Here is a 15,098-nt window from a genome sequence, read left to right on the forward strand (position 1 = left end):
GCTATTATATTCACAGGATGCAGTGTATAATGCTATTATATTGCCATTATATCCACAGTACGCAGCGTATGAGGCTATTATATTCACAGTATTCAGCGTGTTATGCTATTATATTCACAGGATGCAGTGTGTGACGCTATTATGTTTGCAGTATGTAGCCTGTAATGCTATTATATCCACCAGAGGCAGTGTGTGACGCTGTTATATCCACAGGAGGCAGTGTGTGACGTTATTATGTTTACAGTATGTAGCCTGTAATGCTATTATATCCACAGGAGGCAGTGTGTGACGCTGTTAAATCCACTGGAGGCAGTGTATGACACAGTTACATTTACAGTACGCAGCGCGTGATGCTATTATATTCACAGGATGCAGTGTATAATGCTATATTTACAGGATGCAGTGTATGATGCTATTATAGTTACAGGATACAGTGTATAATGCTATTATATTCACAGGATGCAGTGTATAATGCTATATTTACAGGATGTAGTGTATGATGCTATTATAGTCACAGGATACAGTGTATAATGCTATTATAGTTACAGGATGCAGTGTATAATGCTATTATAGTTACAGGATGCAGTGTATAATGCTATTATAGTTACAGGATGCAGTGTATAATGCTATTATAGTTACAGGATGCAGTGTATAATGCTATTACAGTTACAGGATGCAGTGTATAATGCTATTACAGTTACAGGATGCAGTGTATAATGCTATTATAGTTACAGGGTGCAGTGTATAATGCTATTATATTTACAGGATGCAGTGTATAATGCTATTATATTTACAGGATGCAGTGTATAATGCTATATTTACAGGATGCAGCGTATGATGCTATTATATTGCCATTATATCCACAGTATGTAGCCTGTAATGCTATTATATCCGCAGGATGCAGTGTGTGACGCTGTTATATCCACAGGAGGCAGTGTGTGACGCTATTATGTTTACAGTATGTAGCCTGTAATTCTATTATATCCGCAGGATGCAGTGTGTGACGCTGTTATATCCACAGGAGGCAGTGTGTGAAGCTATTATGTTTACAGTATGTAGCCTGTAATGCTATTATATCCACCAGAGGCAGTGTGTGACGCTGTTATATCCACAGGAGGCAGTGTGTGATGCTATTATGTTTACAGTATGTAGCCTGTAATGCTATTATATCCACAGGAGGCAGTGTGTGACGCTGTTATATCCACAGGAGGCAGTGTGTGACGCTATTATATTTACAGTGCGTAGCTTGTAGTGCTATTCTATTCACAGGAGGCAGTGTGTGATGCTGTTATATCCACAGGAGGCAGTGTGTGACACTATTATATTTACAGGATGCAGTGTATATTGCTATTATAGTTACAGGATGCAGCGTATAATGCTATTATATCGCCATTATATCCACAGTACGTAGCCTGTAATGCTATTATATCCACAAGATGAAGTGTGTGACGCTGTTATATCCACTGGATGGAGTGTGACGCTATTATATTTACAGTACATAGCCTCTAATGCTATTATATTCACAAGATGCAGTGTGTGACGCTGTTATATCCACAGGAGGCAGTGTGTGACGCTATTATATTTACAGTGCGTAGCTTGTAGTGCTATTCTATTCACAGGAGGCAGTGTGTGACACTGGTATATCCACAGGATGCAGCACGTGACACTAATATATTCACGGGAGGCAGTGTATGATGATATTATTATATTCAATAGTCATGGTGTGTGATCCTGTTTAAAGGGCACTATATATGATGCTATGAGGATTCCTCTAAGTGTAGAATGTGGGGTAGCAAAGAGCTGAAGACATCGGCAGAGACAATTTACCACCCCACCTGACAAGTATGTTACAGTATATCCATATGGTATCCAGGAGATAACAATACTAACATCTGTACTAGAGATGAGCGAACTTACAGTAAATACGATTCGTCACGAACTTCTCCGCTCGGCAGTTGATGACTTTTCCTGAATAAATTAGTTCAGCCTTCAGGTGCCCCGGAGACTCTCTCCTAGGACTGTATCCACCTTTTCCAGCCCACCGGAGCACCTGAAGGCTGAACTAATTTAAGCAGGAAAAGTCATCAACTGCAGAGCCAAGAAGTTCGTGACGAATCGAATTTACTGTAAGTTCGCTCATCTCTAATCTGTACTTAGAACTCAGTGTTGTGACACTTTTATTCCTCTTGAAAATGTATGTTCTTCGGTTTACCACACACCATTCCTTGTGCTGCTGTTATATTAGAGCATGCACATTTTATATTATCAAATTGTACCCACTTTGCACTCATGTAATCAAAATGTAAAGACAAATTTCCATTTGTTTGTGCTCATTTATGTCTTAAAAAACATTTTGGTGTAGTGTTGGCTTCTAAGATATTACACAAATATTTTAAGCCATGACCTCAATTTCCAGTCTTTTCGTAGCCTATGTTATTGATGCTGAAAGCATAGCCCCATGGTTAAACTAATTAATTTACCAAGACTTGCATTTGATATGCTGGCCTGAAGTTAACCTGTTGGGGATGAAGGGCGTATGCATACGCCCTTGCGTCCTGGTACTTAAGGATGAAGGGCGACCGGACCGGGGTGACTGCTGATATCTATCAGCAGGCACCCCATGCAAATGCCCAGGGGGGTCATTAGACCCCATTAGAACGTACAGGGTACATTCACATGGGCAGGTTTACAGCAAGTTTCCTGCTTCAAGTTTGGTCTGCGGCAGATTTTTCGCCGCAGCGCAAACTCCTGGCGGGAATCTCACCGTAACACGCCAGTGTGAATGTACCCTAAAAACACTACACTAACACATAATAAAGAGTAAAACACTACATATACACCACCTTACACTGCCCCCCCCCCCCCCACAATAAAAATGAAAAACATATTGTACAGCAGGGTTTCCAAAACGGAGCCTCCAGCTGTTGCAAAACAACAACTCCCAGCATTTCTGGACAGCCACTGACTGTCCAGGCATTCTAGGAGTTAAGCAACAGCTGGAGGCACCCTGTTTGGGAAGAATACACGTAGAATACCCCTATGTCCACCCCTATGCAATTCCTAATTTAGTCCTCAAATGCGCATGGCACTCTCTCACTTCAGAGCCCTGTCTTATTTCAAGGAAACAGTTTAGGGCCACATATGGGGTATTTCCGTAATCAGTAGAAATTGCACTACAATTTTGGGGGGCTTTTTCTCCTTTTACCCCTTATGAAAAGGAAAAGTTGGGGTTACACCAGCCTGTTAGTGTAAACATTTTTATTTTTTTTACACTAACATGCTGGTGTTGCCCCATACTTTTTATTTTCACAAGCAGTAAAGGGAAAAAAAGCTCCCCCAAAATTAGTAACGCAATTTCTCCTGAGTACGAAATTACCCCATATGTGGGCGTAAAACACTCTGCAGGCGCACAACAAGGCTCAGGAGTGAGAGCGCACCATGTACATTTGAGGCCTAAATTCAGGATTTGCACAGGGGTGGCTGATTTTACAGTGGTTCTGACATAAACGCAAAAACATAAATACCCACACGTGACCCCATTTTGGAAACTACACTCCCCATGGAACGTAACAAGGGGTATAGTGAGCATTTACACCCCACAGGTGTTTGACGAAATTTCATTAAAGTTGGATGGGAAAATGAAAAAAAAAAATTTCACTAAAATGCTGGTGTTACCCTAAATTTTTCATTTTCACAAGGGAAAATAAGAAAAAAAGCCCCTCAAAATTTGTAACCCCATTTCCTCTGAGTAAGAAAATACCCCATAAGTGGATGTAAAGTGCTCGGCGGGCGCACTACAATGCTCAGAAGAGAAGGAGCGCCATTGGGATTTTGAAGAGAAAACGTGTCCAGAACTGAAGGCCACATGAGTTTACAAAGCCCCCATAGTGTCAGAACAATGAACCCCCCCAACATATGACCCCATTTTGGAAACTACACCCCTCATGTAATGTAATAAGGGGTACAGTGAGCATTTACTTCCCACATGTGTCTGACAGATTTTTGGAACAGTGGTCCGTGAAAATGAAAAATTGTATTTTTCATTTGCACAGTGGGGTGTAAATACTCACTGCACCCCTTATTAAATTATGTGAGGGGTGTAGTTTCCAAAATGGGGTCACATGTGGGGGGGGGGTTCCACTGTTCTGGCACCACAGGGGGCTTTGTAAACGCACATGGCCCCTGACTACCATTCCAAACGAATTCTCTTTCCAAAAGCTCAATGGCGCTCTTCCTCTTCTGAGCATTGTATTTTGCCCGCAGAGCATTTTACTTCCTGACATGGGGTATTTCCATAGACAGAAGAGATGGGGTTACAAGTTTTGGGGGGCATTCTCTCCCATAACCCTTTGTAAAAATGGTAAATTTGGGGAAGAAACTGCACTTTAGTGAAAATATTTTTTTTTCATTTACACATCCGATTTTAACGAAAAGTCGTCAAACACCTGCGTGGTGTTAAGGCTCACTGGTCCCCTTGTTACGTGCCTTGAGGGGTGTAGTTTCCAAAATGGTATGCCATGTGGGGTTTTCTGCTGTTCTGGCACCATAGGGGCTTCCTAAATGTGACATGCCCCCAAAAACCATTTCAGCAAAATTCACTCTTCAAAATCCCATTGTTGCTCCTTCCCTTCTGAGCCCTCTACTGCGCCCTCCGAACACTTGACATACACATATGAGGTATTTCCTTACTCGAGAGAAATTGGGTTACAAATTTTGCGGGATTTTTCTCCTATTACCACTTGTAAAAATTCAAAAACTGGGTCTACAAGAACATGCGAGTGTAAAAAATGAAGATTTTGAATTTTCTCCTTCACTTTGCTGCTATTCCTGTGAAACACCTAAAGGGTTAACAAATTTACTGAATGTCATTTTGGAGGGGTGCAGTTTTTATAATTGGGTCATTTGTCGGGTATTTCTAATAGGAAGGCCCTTCAAATCCACTTCAAACCTGAACTGGTCCCTGAAAAATTTCGATTTTGAAAATTTTGTGAAAAATTTGAAAATTGCTGCTGAACTTTGAAGCCCTCTGATATCTTCCAAAAGTAAAAAACACATGTCAACTTTATGATGCAAATATAAAGTAGACATATTGTGTTTGTGAATCAATATATAATTTATTTGGAATGTCTATTTTCCTTACAAGCAGAGAGCTTCAAAGTTAGAAAAATGCAAAATTTTCAAATTTGTCATCAAATTTTGGAATTTTTCACCAAGAAATTATGCAAGTATCGACAAACATTTACCACTACCATAAAGTAGAATATGACACGAAAAACACAGTCTCGGAATCAAATTTATAGGTAAAAGCATCCCAGAGTTATTAATGCTTAAAGTGACAGTGGTCAGATTTGCAAAAAATGCTCCCGTCCTTAGGGTTATAATGGGCTCTGTTCCCAAGGGGTTAAAGGGGTAGTCCGGCCCTAAGACATCTTATCCCCTATCCAAAGGCTAGGCGATAAGATGTCTGACCACGGGGTCCCGCCGCTAGGGACCCCCGCAATCTTGCATACAGCACCCACCTCTTTGAGCTGCACGCCGCGCTGCCAGCTCACAAACTGCCGGGTGCTGACCATGGGGCCGGAGTATCATGACATCACGACTCCGCCCCGTGTGACGTTACTCCCCGCCCCCACTATTCAAGTCTATGGGAGGGGGTGTGATGGCCCCGTTTGTGAGCTGGCAGCACTGTGTGCAGCTCAAAGAGGTGGGTGCCCTATGCAAGATTGCAGGGGTCCCCAGCGGCGGGACCCCCTGTCAGGCCCAAGGCCTGATTATTAAAATCATATATGTGTATTATAAATTATAACTGTGTGTGACGGATTATCCAAGACATGGGTGAGAGGTCATTCAGACGGTGAATCCTATATGTATTGCATTTTATTGGGGGTCTGGCTGTTTGTTTGTATCTCCTTTGAAGTCAGAGGCCCTTTGAAGCAACAGAGATGCCCCCCTGGTGGGATCAGAGGGGAGGGGGGAATGGAGTCTCCCTCCAAAAAGGCAGATATATAATATATAACAATGCTAGACTCAGGGTGTTCAATGCTGTGCAACAAGCTGACAAGACCATCCTAAGGACAGCTGGAACTCACTCTCATGGACTGCTATACCATCATGGTGTAAGAACTTCATTTTTGTTTTCTGAACTTGTCTTGCTAAACTTTTCTATATTTTTATACCTATATGTCATTTGTTTCTGTATTTTTATATAGTCAGCACTGTGATACCTTTTTATCAGATTAAATGTTTAATTAATCAGCTCTGGTCTCTGATCTCTAAATATGAGTTCACCTTTCTGAAGGCAGCTCTGGTGGAAACACATTTATCTAAGGGTTAATTTGGTGACTTGCTGGGACTAGTAGTGGATACCCAGAGGTCTGGCGGCTTTAACCCTTGCACCATCACACTCTCTCTAGCATCTTGGCTGGACCAATAGGGTGTGATCGTGACACCCCCGTGGTCAGACATCTTATCCCCTATCCTTTGGATAGGGGATAAGATGTATTAGTGCTGGAGTACCCCTTTTAACACCTGCCATTGTAGGATTGCACTGTATTTATCAAGAGAAACATGCCCCTTCTGCGTGGAATAAGCCCCACCCACTCGAACCATGGTAGAGATTGTTAAAAATGTGCAACACAAAAAGAGCAACACAGCCGCACATCCACAGTTTGTAATTTGATCTACTTGCTTCTGAGCATAATTTCAAAAACTAAAAGGTTGTTAGTATACATTTTGATCAAAAAGTACAAGCCCACACGCCACGTCAAGGCCACCTCGTTAGAATGGGTCCCTAACCTGACACTGGCATAGCCCCCGGTGGCGACCACTGCCCCCGAGACCCCATGCCCAATGGGGGGGAGCGACCCAGTGGCCAGGCAGTCCCACTACTGCCCGACCAAGCCCCTGGCTCTGGGCCACTCCACCCCACAGACAAAGCATCACAGAAACAATGGCCGCCACTGAGAACCACACCAGTATGAAACTACCATGTGCTCACTGTCAGAGGGATGGGAGAAAGGTGGGAGGAAACCCTTATGCAGTATCCTGCTAATTAAAAACGCCTGGGCCAAATGAGAGGAGTGGAATGTGCAACACAAAAAGAGAAACACAGCCGCACATCCACCGTTTGTAATTTGGTCTACTTGTTTCTGAGTATAATTTCAAAAACTAACAGGTCGTTAGTATACATTTTGATCAAAACGTACAAGCCCACTCGCCACGTCAAGGCCACCTCGTTAGATTGTTAAAAAGTTGCAAATGTTTGCATATGCGGTATCTATGAGGTGGATAATGTGAAATTAACACTCCGTGATGCCAGGACGCCGTTAGCCAATACATGGTCCGAGGTTTGAGACAGCTTCTCCTGGGCCAGGAACGGGGCAATAAATATTTGATACAAGGTTACATATAACTGTATTTACTGAGGCAGGATAGATTGGTGCAAAGAGGAGTGCAGAGTAAACCTTTAAAGCCTATTGCCTTGCTGGGACTTGTGCCATTGCTTGTGATGTGCTGTATGGAGACTGACTTGGGATGAATAGCAATCCATGCTGACTTTGGTACTGTAGACTGACTGGAGACTATTGCTTCCTCTTCCCCAGAGTTTGGTGCTTAAAGGGTTACTCCCATAGGGGATCTTCCTTAGGATATGCGTGGGTGCAGGTTTAGATTTCTTATTAGCTTGAGGCCTCCTCAGATCACCTCACACTTCTCTATGACTTCTCAACACTGTACAACAGGAGCTCAGCTAACAACTAGCACTGGAGCTAGACTGAACTCTTAACTGAACTGGAGCAGCTCCTCCTCCCCGCCCCCCCCACCCCACACTATATTCAGGGCAATTTGGAGGATTCCCATTGGGGCAGACAGGTCACTTGATTCACTCTTCACCTTCTCGACTAACACATATCATAAAGAAACAGTAAAATGAAAATATGAACATGTCATTAGAATTCAATATATTGAGTCCTGAGTAGTGGGCCCAAGATGCCAGACAGGATGGGCAGAATACGGTATCACCACACACAAGCCATGTGGATTGTTCAACAATTTGTGACTTCTTACTGATCTGTACCAGGTTCAGAGTATAATAAATGTCCCCCTTAGTTTTCTAGTCTTGTTCATCATCGTGATGCGCTTAAAGACATCTACTAAGACAGTTAAGCACATTTTTAGTCTACCTAAACCTTTTGTCTCCAGCAAAGAAAGGAAAGGCAGCAATGCCACTCCTGTCCTTATGTCCCGTCCCCATGTCCCTTCCCCAGCACAAATGTATCTTTCTCTGTACCTGTCTGCCGGACAGTTGTCAATCTCTGCAGCTCAAGAGCAGTATGATCAGGAAATGTCCCATAGACTTGCATAAGAAATATCTCCAGACATTTTGAAGCGTTATATAAATGTATTTATATGGGGGAAGAAAAAAATTTTTATATGACACATCCAGTGGGGGAAAAAAGTATTTAGTCAGCCACCAATTGTGCAAGTTCTCCCACTTAAAAAGATGAGTGGCTTGTAATTGTCGTCATAGGTATACCTCAACTATGAGAGAAAGAATGGAGGGGGGATACAGGAAATCACATTGTATGATTTCTAATTAATTGGTATTTTCCTTGGTAAAAGTATTTGGTCACCTACAAACAAGCAAGATTTCTGTCTCGGAGACCTGAAACTTCAAGAGTCTCCTCTGTCCTCCACTCATTACCTGTATTAATGGCACCTGTTTGAATTTGTTATGAGTATAACAACCTCAAACAGTCCCAATCCAAATTTCACTATGGCCAAGACCAAAGAGCTGTCAAAGAAACAAAATTGTAGACCTGCACCAAGCTGGGAAGACTGAATATGCAATAATCAAGCAGTTTGGTGTGAAGAAATCCCCTTTGGAGCAATTCTTAGAAAAAGGAAGACATACTAGACCACTGATAACCTCCCTTGATATGGGGCTCCTCGCAAGATCTCCCTGTGGTGTCAAAATGATCACTAGAACAGTGAGCAAAAATCCCAGAACCCCACGGGGGGACTTAGTGAATGACCTGCAGAGAGATGGGACAAAAGTAACAAAGGCTACCATCAGTAACACAATATGCCGCCAGGGACTCAAATCATGCAGTGCCAGACGTGTCCCCTTGCTTAAGCCAGTACATGTCCAAGCCTTTCTAAAGTTTGCTAGAGAGCATTTGGATGATCCAGAAGAGGAATGGGAGAAGGTCATATGGTCAGATGAAACCAAAGTAGAACTTTTTGGTAAAAACTCAACTTGTCGTGTTTGGAGGAGAAAGAATGCTGAGTTGCATTCAAAGAACACCATACCTACTGTGAAGCATGGGGGTGGGACTTTGGGGCTGTTTTTCAGCAAAGGGACCAGGACAACTGATCCGTGGTAAGGAATGAATGAATGGGGCCATGTATTGTGAAATTTTGAGTGAAAACCTCCTTCCATCAGCAAGGGCATTGAAGATGAAACAATGATCCCAAACACACTACCCGGGCAACGAAGGAGTGGCTTTGTAAGAAGCATTTCAAGGTCCTGGAATGGCCTAGCCAGTCTCCAGATCTCAACCCCATAGAAACCTTTGGAGGGAGTTGACAGTGTTGCCCAGCGACAGCCCCAAAACATCACTGCTTTAGAGGAGATCTACATGGAGGAGTGGGACAAAATACCAGCAACAGTGTGTGAAAACCTTGTTAAGACTTACAGAAAACATTTGACTTGTCATTGCCAACAAAGGGTATATAACAAAGTATTGAGATTAACTTTTTATTGACCAAATACTTATTTTTCACCATAATTTGCAAATAAATTCTTTAAAAATGAAATAATGTTATTGTATGGATGTTTTTCTCATTATGTCTCTCATAGTTGAGGAACACCTATGATGAAAATTACAGGCCTCTCTCGTCTTTTTAAGTGGGAGGACTTCTTGCACAATTGGTGGCTGACTAAATACTTTTCCCCCCCACTGTGTGTGTGTATGTGTGTAATATATATAGAGATAGAGATGGAGATATATAGATATACAGATATAGATATACATATAGATAGATTGATAGATTGATATGATAGATATGATAGATATATAGATATAGAGATATAATATATAATCTAAAGGAAAAGATCGCAGCACACAGCTAGTAGCAAATCCATGTGAAATTTATTCCATCCTCAGCACAGTACACGACTTTTCAACAATCTCACATTGTCTTAAGCATCCAATGTGCTATTGTTGAAACGTTGTACCTTTTTGTACTGTGCTGAGGATGGAATAAATTTCACTTGGATTTGCTACTACCTGTGTGCTGCTATCTTTTCCTTTGGATATTACAACTTTGGATCTTTAACCAAGGTCCAGATGATGGCGAGTACCTATTAATTGAATTGATGTGCACTTGTGTGCTGTTCTTTTCTTTCTTCTAATGTGTGTGTGTGTGTGTGTGTGTGTGTGTGTGTATGTATGTGTGTGTATATATATATATATATATATATATATATATAAATTATTAAAAACTCCCTTAGTAGACACCTCCCAATTGTGGACAGTTTTTAATTCCCCGGCAGAGTCCCATAAGACTTATTCCCTAGTGTCCCTTAGCAGCACAATGTGAGCCAATGGGACCTTGGATTTTTTTATAAATTTAAATAAAAAGTATAAGGACCTCCCCTAAAGGCTATATAAATGCCCTGCTCACATTAGGACAGTTATTTTTTTTTTTTTTGTCCTTATGTGAGCATGTACGCTCCTAAGCTCCCCTTTCTCAACTTATATTTATTTTTTCTTTTAAGGTACAATTCTGTGACGGCGCCATCTCTGTCTCAGTTTCGTTGCGCGCCGCCATTATTCTGAAGACCGGAAGTCGCAGGCCGGAGCTCTAGAGCCTCTGATTCATTTCCGGCAAGGCGGAAAGACCGAAGGCCGAAGACCAAAGGCAGTGTTAGATGCGTCACGTCACTTCCGGCGGTGCCGGAAGATTTTTCTTTCTCTCTGGCTGTGGCGGTGTGAATTGGGAGGCTATTTCTGCAGGGTATAGATTATTTCAGCTTGCATTCAGGAGCCTTACTTATATATTTTCATATATTCTAGTTATTTTAGTTTCTTTAAAGTTAGGTCTGTACCGGAAGTGGGCGGGACCTATGTTCTGGCTCGGATTTGACTACTTTTCTAAAACTGTAGGTTTTTCCTTCCAGGGCGCTTTTTTCCCATAGTTTTATGCTTGATATTGATTTTTTTTTCTTAGATGTCCTCTATGGAATCTGGAGGGTTTAGAAGGCGTAGAGAGCCTCATGGGAAATCTTCCCATAAGCGCAGACACCTGGAATGCAGTTCTTGTAAAGTGCCTCTACCTGATGGATATGATTACCCCATCTGCCCTTCCTGACGTCCCAGACTACCACCAAACCAGGAACCATCCATGCAGGATATGTTTGTTTGGGTCAAAGAATTTGTCTTTAGTTCCATTAAGGAATTAATGGACTCCCTAGTGGTTGCCCCTCCTGCAAGCAAGAGACCTAGAAGAAGCGATACTCCTATCATCATGCATTCTGATGAGCAATTCAGAATAGTGGATGAGACTGAATCATCCAGTTCTGCAGATGAGGAAGTGCAGGGAAAGACCTACTTTCCTGCTATAAAATTCCCTAGGTTCATCAAGGCTGTGCAGTCAATAGGTGCACCAGCAGATCAAGGGAAGGTTCCTTCTACATCTAAAGGTCCTAGAGTTTTTTCTGTGCACGATACAGTGTCGGAACTTATGAATAGAGATGAGCGAATCGGAGTTGACGAACCTGAATTCGTTACGAATTTTATGAAAAATTAGGTTCGCAACAAATGCGAATATCGCCGCGATTCAATCACGCGAATAGCTTAATTAAACTTCATTTTACAGCGTTCCAGGCTACTGGAGACCTAAAATGGCGGATCCACGTGTGAGTACATGGGGCAGGGGATTATGAGAGGGTGGGAAACGGCGGCGGGAATGAAGGTAGGCGGGATGACCCTGAATCACATGTGAGATGCAGCCTATCAGCATTCATTGAGCCCTGTGATGTCAAAGCCCTATATAATCGGCAGCCATCTTTCCTCTCTTCATTTCGTCTATGCATTCAGAGATAGAGAGAACGGGACTGCGTGTGTCTGACTAGCTTATACCACAGCATTACACTGCAACTGCTAGTCACATCATCATTGGGGAAAGACAGGAGTGCAGAGTGCTTTGCTGTTCACACTGAGAAGGATCATTGATAGCTTAACCTCCTATTCACGTTATTGAGCATTGCAGCAGAGAGGGGCAGATAGCTGTCAGCTGCCTGATACAGATCAACAAGCTGCCTGAACTTTATCAACCATCTTACCACCTAATTTTTAAGCACAATTCAGTATTTTTTTGCTCCACAAATCATCTGCTGCTCAGAATTGTGTGACAGAGTGCAATTTAGGGTTTAATCCCTGGATTTTTTTTTATTGTGGTGCTGCACTGTTGGGTCCTGCTGCTGTTCACAAATACGTTCTTTTTCAGCGGACTGTAGTGCATTTGTCTGCCCTCATATGTGCATGTGAAAAACAAACCAAAAAATGTCCCTGAGGGTCTCAGGGTAATTGTATATTGAACAACCTTTAAGGGGTTGCCCCCTCTCGGGGATAAGCCCTTACTAGATACCCTCCCCTAAAAAACAACTTTTATTGAATTTATATAAAATCTTATAACCCCTTCACACGTTTTAAAATTATCAGCGATGCAGTACTGTGCTTCAGTGGGGGTATTCTATTGACCCCCTACTGTGTACGGTATCACTGGAGCTATGGTACCTAAATAGTGTATATGATTGGTGTGCTACAGTATCTGCATCACCTAACCATAGACTACCAGTCCTGTTATAATTCAAAACTGCCGCTGGTTAAAACTCAATCAGAACCTCCCCGACGTTTCGCGGATGACTCCGCTTTGTCAAGGGTTGCGAGGCTACTGAGCTCCGGACGCCCATCACTAGTTTATATAACCTCGGATCCTCCTCACTTCCGTCCCCCTCCAATAGAGTAGCGCCACATCATAATCTCCCTTATCGCGTGATTTATGGTCCAATCCGGTTCTCCTTTTACTCTTTGTTGTTATCATGTGACCAGGTGACGTATCTGATCGCATGTCTCGCGTGATCTCATTCGCTGGTGATCTCGCGCGTGTCATAGGACTTAGATTTCTTCAGCTTCTCCGACTTGCGCATAACCAGGGTCCGATCCGGGTATGTTTATTTGGCGCATGTCACTGCACTTAGAAATAATTCCGGTCTTGCACCAGCACATATGTGCATATCGTGCATATCCTTGCGCTTAGGGAATTAATTCCCTTTGCAGCCTATATTGATGTATGGGTATATTTAGACACTTAGTCCTGTTTGCATTCTTATTTAGCAGTGCAGCACAATACAGTTATAGGGTCTGTATCACTAAACTTGGGGGGGGGGGGGGCTATTCGATCATATGCTAGTATGGTTGGTTACCATATACCTATCTATATATTCAATATGTCCCTGTAGATGTTCACTGGGATAATTGTGCAGTAAATGTTTTAGTAAAATTAGTCTCTTTCATGCTAGCTGTTCTCGCATTTATCTTTAGGTTACTAAAATATACTATAGATTTTTTGGGTTCTTCTGTTAATATGTTACCAACAGTACGTTATTGCTTATTCTCATTGTAATTTTTATTTATGTTTTTGTTTTTTAGGACATCTTATGGACCGTTATTTTACCGATAGAACCTGAGGTAAGTTGTTGTTCTCTAATGTCTATATTAGGTATAGTTGAGTATATGGGTGTCCGAAGTAGTCTGTACAGGGGTTTTTGGGGGCTTTTTTTTCCTAATACCACTTTTAAAAAGGAAAAAAAATGAGGTTACCAGGACATGTTAGTGTAAAAAAATGCAGATTTTGATTTTTCTCCTCCACTTTGCTACTATTCTTGTGAAACACCTAAAGGGTTAACAAACTTTTTAAAAGTCCTTTTGAATACTTTGAGGGGTGTAGTTTTTATAATGGGGCCATTTATGGGGTATTTCTCACAGAAACACCTCTCAAATCCACTTCAAACTTAACTGGTCCCTGAAAAATTCAGATTTTGAAATTTTCGTGAAAATTTTGAAAATTGCTGCTATACTTTTGAAGCCCTCTAATGTCTTCAAAAACATGCCAACTTTATGATGTCAACATAAAGTAGACCTATTGTATTTGTGAATCAATATATAATTTATTTGGAAAATCCAAGCAGAGAGTTTCAAAGTTAGAAAAATGCTAAATTTTCAAAAATTTCATGACCTTTTGGGATTTTTCACCAAGAAAGAATGCAAGTAACAACGAAAATTTATCACTTTGTTAAAGTAGAATATGTCACGAAAAAACAGTCTCAGAATCAGAATAATCCGTAAAAGCATCTCAGAGTTATTAATGCATAAAGTGACAGTGGTCAGAATTGCAAAAAAGGGCTGAGTCCTTAAGGTGAAAATAGGCTGAGTCCCTAAGGGGTTAAATCAGTGTTTAGCAACCAGTGTGCCTCCAGCTGTAGCAAAACTAGAACTCCCAGCATGTACAGTCTCTCAGTGCATGCTGGGAGTTGTATTTTTGCAACAGCTGGAGGCACACTGGTTGCAAAACACTGAATTTGGTTGTGAAACCAAGTTTGTCACCTATGTGTCTCCAGCTTTTGCAAAACTGCAACACTCAGCATGCATTGACAGTCGAAGGGCATGCTGAAAGTTGTAGTTTTGCAACAGCTTGAGGCACACTGCTACAACTCCCAGCATGCTCTTTGGTAGTCTGTGCATGTTGGGAGTTGTAGTTATGCAACAGCTGGATGCACACTTTTTCATAGAAAAAATGTGCCTCCAGCTGTTGCATAACTACAACCCCCAGCATGCACAGACTACTAAAGGTCATGCTGCAAGTTGTTGCTAAGCAACAGCAGAAGGTGAACAGGCCTCACCTGCTGCTGTATCCTGTCGCCGGGACCGCCACCGCTGCTGCCACCGATTCTGCTGCTCTTGTCGCTGCCACCGATCCTGAGGGGACCTCCGCCGGACCAGGGCAAGGTAGGAGACCCCCACTGGCCCCGATCG

The 15,098-nt window shown here is 42.1% G+C and overlaps 1 long non-coding RNA gene across 3 annotated transcripts in view; it reads left to right on the top strand.

Moving 5' to 3' along the window:
* The first annotated feature begins 704 nt into the window (after window positions 1–704).
* Window positions 705–15,098, top strand: part of LOC130314980 (uncharacterized) — a 41,793-nt gene continuing 27,399 nt past the window's right edge. For 2 of the 3 annotated variants that reach the window (XR_008862566.1, XR_008862568.1), the window contains exon 1: window positions 13,564–13,754. This is a non-coding gene — a long non-coding RNA (uncharacterized LOC130314980). Of the gene's footprint in view, window positions 1,843–13,563; window positions 13,755–15,098 lie in introns of those variants that run through there. The other variant, XR_008862567.1, reaches the window with a different exon arrangement.

Source organism: Hyla sarda, unplaced genomic scaffold, assembly GCF_029499605.1.
Source record: "Hyla sarda isolate aHylSar1 unplaced genomic scaffold, aHylSar1.hap1 scaffold_1851, whole genome shotgun sequence".
NCBI classification, from domain to species: domain Eukaryota; kingdom Metazoa; phylum Chordata; class Amphibia; order Anura; family Hylidae; genus Hyla; species Hyla sarda.